The sequence below is a fragment of the Arachis ipaensis genome, chromosome B1, assembly GCF_059453495.1.
Source record: "Arachis ipaensis isolate K30076 ecotype BB chromosome B1, ASM5945349v1, whole genome shotgun sequence".
NCBI lineage: Eukaryota > Viridiplantae > Streptophyta > Magnoliopsida > Fabales > Fabaceae > Arachis > Arachis ipaensis.
The window spans coordinates 101,429,690-101,443,608 of NC_142436.1; the positions used below are offsets into that span (position 1 = coordinate 101,429,690).

Below are 13,919 nucleotides of genomic sequence, written 5' to 3' on the forward strand. Positions count from 1 at the left end.
ACCCATATCCATCAATCCAAGGGTAACATGATCCCAATTACGCTATTGACATGGAACAAGAGAGAAGGGATCGTCTTAGGAACGTGATGGATCGGGTTCACGCATCCATACTTCAAGAGATGCAAGAGGAGGCCCAGAAAGTGGAGGTAGGAGAGACCCTTGAAGATGAAGGAGTAGTTGAAGAATTAGGGGGAATTGAATAAAGTTGTCAAGAGGTGGAAGTTATCAAGGAGGAGTTAGATTTTATACTAGAGCAAGTGGAGAAAACTGAAATTTTCGAAGAAGAGGAAGTGGTTGAGGACTTAGGAGATGCGGAACCTCCATGGAAATCTAAAGTCATATAGCCTCCTTCCAAAATGTTTGAATTTGATGTTGAGGAGGGTGTACAACCTCCAAGGCATGTCATGGTTGAAGACTTGGAGGAGGTCGATCATGAGATGGATTCAATAATTGATGAGTTTTTATCAACAATTGAACCCTCCCCCATTGGACTTAAAGAAGAGGTCAATGTTGCAGAAGCTTGTCAAGAAGTGGAGATAATCAAAGAGGAGCCCAAGAGAGTGAAGCATACATTGGCAAGGCTGCCACTGGAGATACCTCCCCCCAAGCCATTACCATCCAACACAACATTCAAGTGGGTAAAATTCTTATCCTTAAACTCTACCTTCCCACTTGAATATGGTCTGCTTGAAATGGATGGACAACTTAGAGCCATCTGCGGTTTTAAGAGTAAAAGGGAGATGGTTAGTGGTTGGCAACACCATCCTAGGTTCGTTATGGTTGGAAGCTCAAGGCTTAATTGCAAGGGTTGGTATAATTCTCAATTGATTGGGTCTAGGAGGATGTTTGGGTGCTCAAATGACAATTCCAAGGCTAAACCACCCGGATGGAATCATGATGATCAACATGAAGACGGGTGTAGAAACAAGATTTGGGATCCCGGCATACAAGAGGATCAACTTTGGGAGCTCAAAGCTTGTGAAGAACTTCATCAAGGCTTGCAGAATTCACTTAGAGATGTTAGAGCTTATTGGAAGTCTAAGCATTGGTGGAAGTTTCAAGACGAATTAAAGCACAAGCCACCATGACATGGAGCTCACCAAATGTCCAACTTAAGGACTTTAACTAAAAGTGCTACGTGGGAGACACCCCACCATAGTAAATTCTTTCTAATTTTCCTTTTTATTTATATTAGTAATAAGTTAGATATTTATTTTTGTTTTTAGATATGTTTATTTCGTTTAGTTCATGGTTTAGTTGTCTGGAAAAAAAAAATTCTGCGATCGACGCGTAAGCGTCGATGACGCCCACGCGTCACATGCAGGTTCGCAATATTAATAAAATAAACAGAGAGTTGCGATGGAGACGCGCAGGAGGGATGTGTGGAACACAAGCCACCCCACGCGTACGTGTGACTCACACATACGCGTCCCCTGCAGAAATTTGTACCCACACATAAGCATCAACGACGTGTACGCGTGGGGATGAAAATTGGCATAAAGAGTGAATTGAACAGAGAGTTGTGTGGCCATGGTGCTGGAGTCGCGCGAGTAGTCACGCGTACGCTTGACCGACGCTCACGTGTCAGAATGCATTTTTCGCCACCCACGCGGACGCGTGGGCGACGCTTACGCGTCGCATGGCCATTTCTGTTTTCACGCGCACGTGTGACCTGCGCACGCGCACGTGTGACCTACGCACGCGCATCGCGTTCTGTTTTTTATTTCTTTCTTCTTTCTTCTCTCCATTGTTTATTCTTTCTTCCTCATTTCTTACTTTTTTCTTTTTCATTTCTTTAGCTTCTCATCCTTATTCTCTTTCATTCTCTTTTACATATTGCATTTGCATACTTTTCTTCATGCATTTTAAGTTTGTTCATATTTTTATTTTCCTTTCTAATTTCCTATTTTATCATTGGTGTTAAATGTTCTTATTCAATTGTTGCAGTTTTTCTTGCATTATGTTGGTGCTTCTTGACTTGTTTTACATTATTGGGTAATATTATTTAAGTCAATGCTCATCCTTTATGATACTTGTATTCCTTTTGCATTGACATGAATTTATATTATCTTTCATGACCCACTCTCTCTTCCCCTTTGTTGCAATTTTTGCACTATTGATATGCCATATGCTTCTACTATTTTCTCACTTGGATGTTGTAGCTACCATGTACTTGAGACTCTCATTATTTGGCATTAACCCACCCATATTTTATTTGTTTTCTATCTTTATACCTGGGTTATTTTTCTTCCCTTTTCTCTTTTTTCAGGATAGCCATCAAGAAGGGAAACAGAAAACTTTTACATGGGGTGACAAACAAGTTCCTACGCACATTCTTTGGAAAAAGCGTCAGTTGGAGCCACCCGTCCACTTGCACATCTTAGCATGTACCGAGGACGGTGCAATCTTTAAGTGTGGGGAGGTTGATACCGACTTCTGTGGGTTAGTTATTTCCTATTTCAACACCAGTGTTTAATTTTCCTTGTTAAATTAGTTGTTGCATTTGCATGTTTGATTGCATATTTGTTTGATTTTGTGCATGTTCATATACCACTACTTGGTTGGAGTGAAAAGTTTTTTTTTCAATTTTTATAGCATTTCACTAATTTAAATTAAAACTTGTTTGAAGATTGTAATTTGGAACATGGTTTATAGCTAAGAACACACAACCTGTGAGATTTTGAGCTTAATTATATGGTTACATTATTTAACCATGATTTTTATTCTTGTGTGTTTTCTTCTCTATGATTGCAATCTATGGTTTATTCCATTCTATATGTCCATTGTTTAGTGTATATTCATGCATACATATTATTGAGGCCATCATTTGTTATTAGCTCACTTATCCCAAATAGCCCACCATTTCATTTACCTTTGTGTGCCACTTTGAGCATTTTAATCCCTATTTGTTCTTTATATTATCACAACACTAGCTTTAAGCGGAAAAATATTTAATTACCCGATTTGAATCTTTAGTTAGCTTAAGATAGTGTGTGTCAACTAAGTGTGGGGAAATGTGAGAACTTGGGTTGATGAGAATGTGTTGTGTTTTTAATGACAAATATTGGAAATTTGGGTGCTTGATAATGTGAAATCAGAAAAACCAAATGCATTGATATATTATGCTTTTATTTATGATAAAAAAAGAGAAAAAAAAAAGAGAAAAGAAAAGAAATAAATGAATAGGGGATAAAATCACCCCAATGCTAAAATCAATAAAAAGATCAATGCACATGTGATGGAATTAAAAATTGATGCATGAGTATGTGAAATATACAAAAGTGAGAGTTTGGGGTAGCTAGGCATGATTTTAGAATTATATAGAGTATGTGTGTGTGTTATGTGAGAATTTAGGTTAGTCAAAGATTCAAAGTATAGCTGATTTGGCCATACATGTATCCTCACTCTTACCTTAGCCCCATTACGACCTTAAAAAGCCCTCATAATGTTTGAATTTGTACATTAAACATTTGTTGATTGGTTAGATGAAGAACAAAGTTTTAGAAAGCATGACTAGAGGAGATTAGAGTGAATTAACCCTAGACGCTTGAGCGATTAGAGTGCATATACACCTCCAGTGAGGGTTCAATGCTTGATTCTGTGTTCCCAGCTTTCATGAGCTATCTTCTTACAAGTTTACTTGTCTCTTATTGTGTGATTTGAATTAGTGGAATTTGATTTATGTTTGTCTTGGAGAATTTTTTTACTTTTAACCAAGTAGGTAGAAGTATTTTTGCATTTAGTTGCATTCATATAGATAGGATGCATTTCATAAGTTTTACCATTCCTCTTCACTCTCTTATAGCTTCTCTTGAGTTTAGCATGAGGATATGCTAATGTTTAAGTGTGGGGAGATTTGATGCACCACTATTTTGTGGTACATTTTATGCTAAATTGAGTGTATTTTATCCATTATTCTCACACTTATGCATATAAACTTCATGTTTTACATTTTCCTTCCTAATTCTGTGCTTTGATTGAAAACATGCTTCTTTGGCATTAAAATTGCTAATTATTAATCCTCTCTTATTACCATTCAATGTCGTGATATGTGTGTCAAGTGTTTTAAGGGTTTATAGGGCAGGAATGGCTTAGAGGATGGAAAGGAAGCACGCAAAAGTGGAAGGAATACAAGAAATTGAAGGAATTGCTAAGTTGTCAAGCCTGACCTGTTCGTACTAAATCGATCATAACTTGAGCTACAGAGGTCCAAATAATGTGGTTCTAGTTGCGTTGGAAAGCTACCATCCGGGGCTTCAAAATGATATGAAATTTTTTATAGTTGCCATGCAGTTAGGCGACACGCACGCGTACGCGTGACCTTGCGAAAGTTTAGCGACGCATACGCGTGGGCGACGCATACGTGTGACAGAGCCACATACTGCACGTATCAGAAAATGCTGGGGGCAATTTCTGGGCTATTTTTGGTCCAGTTCCAAGCCCGAAAACACAGATTAGAGGCTGCAGAGTGGGGGAATCATTCATACAACTCTCTCTAGGTTTTAGGATTCTTAGTTTTATTCCTTTTCAATTTCTAAATTCTATCTTATTTCAATTTAGTTTCTCTTCTACTTTTAATTGTTCTACGATTCTAGTTTATTTATTTCCCTTATTGATTACTTTATGTTGCCACTTTAGTTTATGAATTATCATGTTAGATTCAATTTCCCTTTTTAATTCAATTTGAAATATTTCATAATTATTGTTCCTTTCTTCGTTTGTTATTATTGACACTACAAGAAAATGGAACATTTGTAACAAAAATTTTGTATAAAATTAAAAATTGTTACAAAAAATCCTTTTTTTTTATTGATAGTTGCTGATTGTTACAAAAAAAGTATGTTTTGTAACAACATTACAAGTTGTTACAAAACATCCAGATATTTTGTAACAATACATTTTATTTTGTTACAAATGATGGTAGTTTTTGTAACGCGCCGGTGTTTTGTTACAAAATATTGTAATGTTTTGTAACAAAACATAAAGTAGTTGCAAAAATTCGTAGTATTTTGTAACAAAATAGTTTTTTTGTTTCAAAAAATCAAATATTTTGTAACAAAATATTTTTTTGTCTGAAAAACTTAAATTAATTTGTAACAAAAAATTAATTTGTCACGAAATTTAATATTGTTTGTAACAAGTTTTATTTTGTGTCACAAAATATGTGTATAATTTATACATTTTTTTTTCAAAATGTTAAAAACTTTAAGAATTAAAAAAATTGTCTTTATATTTTTTTAAAATAATTTTATTTTGTTTCAGAAATAAAAAATTTTTTTTATATAATTCTTTTAAAATATATTGTATAGATTATTTTTTACATATTCATTAATTTTTAAATGATGTAAATATTAATTTATATTCCTTTAGAAAATTAGTATATAATTTATAATAATCAGAATTTTAAGATAACTTAAAACTAATTTGTAAAATTTAAATTTTTTTTATTAATTTATAAATATAAATAACAAAGATTTAAAAATATTCCAAGAAAATGTAAAAAACTAAATGCAATGTTAAAAAAACCAAGGGCTAATAGCTAGTGAATGTAAAATGGTAAAAAAACCCTAAGGTTCCCCTATTCCCCCACCTTACTCGAAGCCTCACACTCATTAACTCTCAACCCATGGCGCCGTCAACAAACCCTATCTGCGAGGGAAAAAGGAGCTGCTTGCGGGAGAAAGAGTCACCGGCGTAGCCCCTCGGAGACGTCTCCGGCTGCGTCGTGGTCCTCAAGTCGCTGGTCGAATCTGGTTTGTAGGTGCCACTCCTCACCTCCGTCTCTGTCGGCGTGGCCGTCTTGGCTTCGCTGCCTTCCGCCTTCTCTGCCTCTGCGTCTAGCCTCTTCTGTTTCTGCTACCACCGTATCTGTGGTCGTCTTGGTGGGTGAGTCCTCTGCTGGATGTGCGCTGTTCCTGCCGAAGCTCTGCTCGTGCCGAAGCTCTGATCGTGCGGTCACATCTCCTTGCCGGTGGCCTGCGTCTTCGACGGTGGAACGGCCCCAACCCGTCGCTGAGAACTGAACTTGGATCTGCTTCTGCCATTCTTCAGTCTAGAGGTGATGATTTTTTCTAATATGTAGTTGTTGTAAATTAATTTTGTGGACGTAATTCTTGCTGTTTTATTGTAGGTTTAGAAGAGAAAAATTGATGCTAATTATGTAAAAATAAATGATTTAATATGTTGTTCTGTTTGTTCTTTTTCCTTTCTTGAGGGTTGTATACTAAAGTTGGAAAACCTGAGTTACATAATAAAGCAGAAGAAACCTCTATTAGCACTAAAAAGTTTGTCTTCTAGCTTGATAGTGAAATGATGAATTTTTAAAAAAGGGTCTTCTTCTGGTGTTGTGTTGCAGTCTTCAATTTCTTTTGGTTCAGCCGTGTTTCGTTGGTCTGCTGGCGGTCTGCTCTGCTCGTCTCCTCTGCTGAAGGTAAGTCCAGTTAAAAGTAGTATTGAACCTTGATTCAGCTGATGTTGTGACTGAAAATATTAGTTTTTATATCTGTTTGACTATATTAGTGTTATTAGCTTATGCTTTCTTTTTATTCTGTTCCAATATTTTTTTTATACTTTTGTGTTTGTGAATTGAGTAAAGTAGGTAACTATTTGATCCTTAGTAACATAGAGATATTGTTTAAATTCTGTTAATAATTTTGTGTATTTTACATTGCATTAATCTAGGATAGTTTATGCTGCTCTGCTCATCCGGCGTTGTCCTTTGCCTCTGCTGGTCTGATTCGGTTGTCCTTCTTCTCCTGCTGGTCAGGTCTGGTCCTATTACGTTTCTGCTAAAGGTAACTTCAGTTTATTTGAGTATTGTTAAATATGCTGTTAGTTGATAATCTTAGCTGAAATATTGAACATTGATTCTGCTGTTATTGTGGTTGAAAATATTGTTAGTTGATTATGCTGATGTTGTTGTGGTTGAAAGTATTGGTGTGTAACATAGTTGATTATTTGATTTTTAGGTTATTTGGAGAGTTGATATGTTTGTTCTATTTTTTGTTTCTGGGTTTTATTATTTTGATTCTATTGTTTGCACTTTTTTTGGTGATTTTGAAAGTGATAGCCGCTGTGATGCTATGTTATGTCATGCCCCGCTTTTTGTTTTCACTCTTTACATCATTCTATCCATTCTCGTCTGCCGCCGAAATTAGTCCAATGGTCAATTACCACAAATATTGGGTTAATTTTGATAGGCGTACTCCTGAGTTTAGGAAGTGCCTCGATGAATTATTTTTGGATATTGCCTTCTCTCAACCCGGTGTGAAAAATCAAATACGTTGTCCTTGTCCAAAATGCAACAATTTTATGTTCAAATTTAGAGGCATACCAACAAGCTGAAATGGGAACTTTAATCAAGTACCATCTTCGGGTGATATCAATTTGTTGATGGAATTGGGTAGAGGTGACATAGAGGGATCAAGGGTGGACGTGCCTAAGTGTATGGAACAAGAAGAAGGAGAAGGAGAAGGAGAAGGAGAAGGAGGAGGAGGAGAAGGAGAAGGAGAAGAAGAAGAAGAAGAAGAAGAAGAAGAAGAAGAAGAAGAAGAAGAAGATTCAAATGATAGTGATTGACTTCTTAGTATTTTTATTTTGGGGAATACAAGATATTTGCAATTGCTAAATTATCCATTTTTTGTATAGGATTGTGAATATACTTTATCCACTTTTTGTATAGGAATGGTGATTGCCTTTAAAGTAGTTAAACTTTATGAATTACATCATATTTGCATTTGCTAAGTTCTTCAATCTTTATTCCACTTGTTTAACTTTTTTGAAAACTATAATATATTTTGAATCAAGTACCAACTTTTATTGATGTGCTTTCCTTTGTGTAATTGTATATTAAACGATGTTGCTATTTTTTTATTTCATTTTTCTAATTTTATCTCTGTTAACTTTATTGTAGATTGCATAACATAATGGCTACACGGAGATTGACAAGGGCTGCTGCATCTGGTTATACACCACGAGCACCTACCACGGCCCCTGCAGCGCGTGCCCCTGCCCCCGCCCCAGCCCCGGCAGCCCTTGCAGTACCTATCCCAGCCCCTGCAGCCCCTGTCCCAGCCCCGGCAGCCCCTGCAGCACCTATCCCAGCTTCTGCAGCCCCTGCAGCATCTGTCCCAGCTCCGGCAGCCCCTGCAGCCCCGGCTGACCCTGCCCCAGTTCTGACAGCCCATGCAGCCCTTGCCGCAGCCCCAGCAGCATCTGTCCCAGCCCCGACAGACACTACTTCAGCACCACCCACTGCCCCTGTTGATAGGCGTATTGGTAAAAGGGGACCTTCGCGTGGGATTGCAACAAATAGGGTTATCGAAACAAAGACAAACGGGAAATCGGAATTGCCGATCTCTTTGGAGAACTTAGCTCCTAATGGCATCCATGCTAATCTGTTTGCATCTGAAGTGGGTATCGTTACAAGACAAAATGCTCCTTTGGATGTAGAGAAATGGAGCCAAGTTGGAGATGATGTCAAGCAAAAAATATGTGACATCGTTTTGGTAATAGATATTTATATTTTCTGTTATTCAGTTTATTATAGAAGTTATTTCTGCTAACTAACTTTGACAAATCATTTGTAGGAAAAGTTTGATATAGCTGATACGCAAGTAATGCGCAATATGATTTTAGCTAAGGCTAACATATGTTATCGAAGTTGGCGCTCAAGATTGCATGAGCACTATGAGTTGTATCAAACTGATGAGGAGCGCCTTCAAAATCCACCAAACAATGTTCTACCGGAGACATGGGAGACTTTGGTGTCCTACTTTGGAAGTCCTTCTTTTCAGGTTTAAAATTTTCATTGTGACAACCATTGAGGTTTTTTTATGTTGTTTTGCTATTTTAGGTCAATGCAAATTATTTTAGCTGACCTCCTTTTGTCTTTAGTGAGTTTGGTCTTCTATAGGAAAAAAGTTTAAGAAACAAAGATAATAGAAAGCATCATGTTGTACCCCATATTGTTGGTCGAAGGACATTTCAAGTTGTTAGACGTGATCGGGTAAATAGTCTTAAAGTTTTAATTTGGTCTTCTATTTTTTGCTATGTCATGTTTGCACTTAACTACATGCTATATTTTACACTTCCAAAAAATTTGCAGCGCCATCCTAGAACCGGTGTCGAGCCTGACATTCAAGAATTATGGCAAATTACTCATCAAAAGAGTAATGGAGAATGGGTGAATGAAAAAGCTAAACAAATTGATGTAACATTCTTAAGCTTTTCCTCTTTTTGTTGCATGGAAGTTAAATATTATCTCCATTTTCAAATTACAAATTGGATTGTGTAGGATGACATTAGCACTATGCTTGATGACTCCTATGATTTGGAAAATCCTCTCACTCCAAATGAAGCTTTTCTAATTGTGAGAGGTGACAAAAGTGGTGCAAGTTATGGCATAAAGGCTTCAAAGTCTAAGTTAAGGATTCAAGCACAACTTCAAGAGGCAATGCAAGACCGTGAGGAGCTAACAAAGGAAATAGATGTGCTCAAAGAAAAACTTGAAGAGCAACGAACACGGCAAGAGGAAGAATTAGCTCAAATGAAAGCTCAATTGGAAGCTCAACAAGCTGTTGTCTGATGCCAAGGCATCTTAGGCTAGTTTCACTAGCATTTTTCTGTTAGTTTTAGTTGTTTTATGCATTTTCTTGAGCTTAAAGTAACCAAGAATGGTTAAATGAATAACAAAGCAATGAACCATCCAAACAATATGATTTTGATGCAAATTCCATGAGTTTTTAGTTATATTACTTGAATGCTATGAATGGAAGATTTCTCATGAAATTTTGCAAGACTTTGATGCAATTGTTTGGATGATTTCAGGGAAGAAGAGGCTAGGCAAGGAAGCAACAAAATCAATAAAGGAAGCTTGAATATCACATGTGGAGTTTAAGTTCCAGTTTAAGCTTAAACTGGAACTCAAACTACCAAGCCATATAATGTTGGGAACTATCAGTGGCGTTTAAGCTCCAGTTTAAGCTTAAACTGGAGCTTAAACGCCAAAATCATGAAAGCTGAGGAAAAGCTGAAAGTGGCGTTTAACCTCCAGTTTAACCTTAAACTGGAAGTTATACGCCAGAAATGAGAAATGCACCAGGGAGCCATTTCCATGTTTAAGCTCCAGTTTAACCTTAAACTGAAGCTTAAACGTGTTCGACCATTCTCCTCCAGGGTTGCTTTCTTCAATTCCACGTTTAAGCTTCAGTTTAACCTTAAACTGAAGCTTAAACGTGTTCGACAATCCACACTCCAGACTTGCCTTCTTCCATTTCCACGTTTAAGCTTCAGTTTAACCTTAAACTGAAGCTTAAACGTGTTCGACAACTCCACACTCCAGACTTGCCTTCTTCCATTTCCACGTTTAAGCTTCAGTTTAACCTTAAACTGAAGCTTAAACGTGCTTGAATTATACCACCTCCAGGAGTGTCCAACGTTTAAGTTGCAGTTTAAAACGCCACTAATTGAAAAGGTTTCTGGGCCAAAGATATTGCAGTTTAAGTTAGCATTTGAGCACAAACATTAACTTAAACGTACTCTGGTATGAAACCCAATTGAATATCATGGTTTATGGGATTGGGCCTGAAGAATTGATGAGTCTGGAATTTCAAATTGTTGAGTCATGTGTCATTACTTGATTATCACTAAGTTGGCTCAATGAATGTTACAGAATTGGATCAGCAGCCTCATCAGGATTATGGATCATAAACCCAAAGCAAAAGGAAATCAGGGAAAGGCCTCAAAGCCCAAGAAACACAACAGAAGCTCAATTTAGAAAGTGTATAAATAGGATAGAATTTAAGTTGGTTGGTACTCGGGGGGGAATTTTGGGGGATCACTTTTTCTAGTTTTCATACTTTTTGTAATTGAATTCAGAGCTATGACTCACTAAACCCCTTTCATTGGGTTAGGGAGCTCTATTGTAATTCAATGAATCAATAATAGTTTTTATCTTCTTCTTCAATCTTTTCTCTTGAATTTTGTTAGAAAGCTTCTCGATCTAATTCCATTGGTTAGTTGTCTTGGGAAAGAAGCTATCCATAATTGGAATCTTTCGGAACCTTGGGAATGGAATGGAGGATTCATGCTAGAGAAGCTTTCTCACAGCGAATTGGATTGGGGTTTGGATGGATATTGTGACATGTAATCCTACCAAATTGTGGTTCATGAAACTGTGTGGTATAATCAGTGATCGAGCATCATCTCTTCTTATGAACATTTAAACCAAGGGATTGGGAATTTGTTTGTTTTTAGAGAGAATTGGTGAGCCAAGGGATTGGGATCCAATCATATAAGATTGCCAAGCAAAATTCAATGAATGCATTGGTTGAGGAAGGGAAAAAAAATGTTTGATTCGGAGATCTCAATATCTCCTGAAACCCAATGAATTCCCCATTTCTGATCTATCACTTCTCTTTACATTCTGCAATTAAATTCATGCAATCACCCCGATCCCTTTTTAATTTCAGCAATTTAGCTTCTCGCTCTTTAATTCATGCAATTTTACATTCCGCAATTCTCATCTAAATCTTGATTCCGCTCAACTAGAACACACTTCTAATCCGAATTGCTCACTCAACCAATCCTTGTGGGATTCGACCTCACTCTATTGTGAGTTTTTACTTGACGATAACCGGTGCACTTGCCGGAAGGAATTTTTGCCGATCGTGCAATTTTCTTAAAATCGTAGCATCAAGTTTATGGCGCCGTTGCCGGGGATTGGTTTTCGATTGACAATTCTCAAATTGGAAGTTAACTAGATTGAGCATTTTTCTTGCTTTGTTAATTCAGTTCAAGTTACTTGTTGAATTTTAATTTCTGCACTCTGTTACATGCTTTCTTTCTTTATGCCTTTAAATTCAAGCAACTAACTCACTGACTCACTAACTATTTGAATTAATTCCTCAACTGCTCTAACCATACTCTTCCATTAACCAAGAGTATTTCACTTGTTTGTTGCCTGTGCTGTGTTTTTGTATAACAGGTAGGAGAGGAGAGACATCAACTCCTCATTATACCGAACCAGAGAGGACCCTTCATAAACTTAGAAGGGAAGCAAGAGGGAAGAGAGTACTGGGAGAAGAAGAATTTGAAGGAGAATCTGAGGACAATTTTGAGGAAGCTCTAGATCTCAACATGGATAGAGAAGTTCACAACCATGAGAGAGCTGATGGAAACAATGCCATTCCCGAGAGGAGGGTTCTTGGTTCATACATAAACCCAACCTCTGGGAATTGTGGTAGCAGCATTCAGAAACCACCCATTCAGGCCAACAATTTTGAACTCAAACCACAGTTAATATCACTTGTGGAGGATCATTGTTCATTTGGTGGGAGTGCTAATGAAGATCCAAACCAACATCTCACAAAATTCCTGAGAATTTGCGACACTGTGAAGTCCAATGGAGTCCAGGAAGATACCTATAAACTGCTCTTGTTCCCATTTTCACTTAGGGACAAGGCAGCTAAGTGGCTGGAATCATTCCCAAGGGGGAGCCTAACAACTTGGGATGAGGTGGAAAGCAAGTTTCTGGCACGTTTCTACCCCCCACAAAAGGTCAATAGGCTTCGATCTGAGGTTCAGACTTTTAGACAACAAGATGGTGAAACTCTCTACGAGGCATGGGAGAGGTTCAAGGATTTGACAAGGAAATGCCCACCAGACATGTTCCATGACTGGGTGCAATTGCATATTTTCTATGATGGACTTTCTTATGAATCAAGGAAGGCTGTAGACCATTCATCAGGAGGTTCATTGAACAGGAAAAAGACTGTGGAAGAAGCCATTGAAGTGATTGAGACAGTGGCTGAGAATGAGTACTACTATTCTTCAGAGAGACACAACACTAAGGGAGTCATGGAGCTGAACCATGTTGATACAATTTTAGCCCAAAACAAGGTGTTTGCCAAGCAACTAGCAGAGCTCACCAGGAAATTAGAAACAAAGCAAGTGGCTGCAATACACACACAAGATCAAGAGGAAGTAAGCACTGAAGGAGGTGATTGGGAAGAGGCCAATTATGTAGGAAATCAACAAAGGTAACCATATGATCCACATTCTAACACTTACAACCCAGGCTGGAAAAACCATCCAAACTTTGGGTGGGGAAACCAGCAAAACCAACATAACAAGTCCACATACCAAAACTCCAACCAAAGATCATACCAAGCCACATAAAACACTTACTCCCAACCATCATATCATGGCCAAAATAATCAACCTACCCAACCTAATCCGAACCAACAATTTCAAGATCAATTAAATAGGATAGAAGGAATGCTTGCAAGCATGGGTCAAGACATAACCGAATTGAAAGCCTTTAAGGAAGAAGTAAATTCTAACTTGCAAAACCAAGGAGCTGCCATCCAGAAGCTAGAAAATCAAATTGGGTATTTGTATAAGCAAACCCCTGGGCCAAGCGTTTCTCATGCTGCCAAGGCTATTGCAAGGGAAGAATGTAAGGCCATAAACCTCAGAAGTGGAAAGAAGCTAAAGGAGATCTCAAGGGAAACCACAGAGGATGAAGCAAAGGAAAATGTGAGAGACAAGGAACAGGGACAATCTTTTACACCGTCTGCAACAAAAGAAAAAGAAAAAGAGGTCCTGAAGCCTTATACACCCAAAGCGCCATATCCTCAACGTTTGATGAAAAGTGAAAAGGATGGCCAATTCTCCAGATTTTTGGAGATTTTCAAGAAGCTTCAAATCAACATTCTGTTTGCTGAGGCAATAGAGCAAATGCCACTCTATGCAAAATTCTCAAAGGAATTAATGACCAAGAAGAGAAGCTGGAGAAATGAGGAAACTGTGTTGTTGACTGAAGAATGCAGTGCCATCATTCAACACAAATTGCCTCAGAAATTGAAGGATCCAGGCAGTTTCCAAATCTCCTGCATCATAGGAGAAGTCATGGTGGA

The 13,919-nt window shown here is 37.7% G+C and overlaps 1 non-coding gene across 1 annotated transcript; it reads right to left on the reverse strand.

Annotated features, from left to right (window-relative positions):
- Nucleotides 1–12,564: 12,564 nt before the first annotated feature.
- Nucleotides 12,565–12,668, reverse strand: LOC148577674 (small nucleolar RNA R71). The gene has a single exon (XR_015903242.1). It is a non-coding gene; the product is annotated as a small nucleolar RNA R71 (small nucleolar RNA).
- Nucleotides 12,669–13,919: the final 1,251 nt, after the last annotated feature.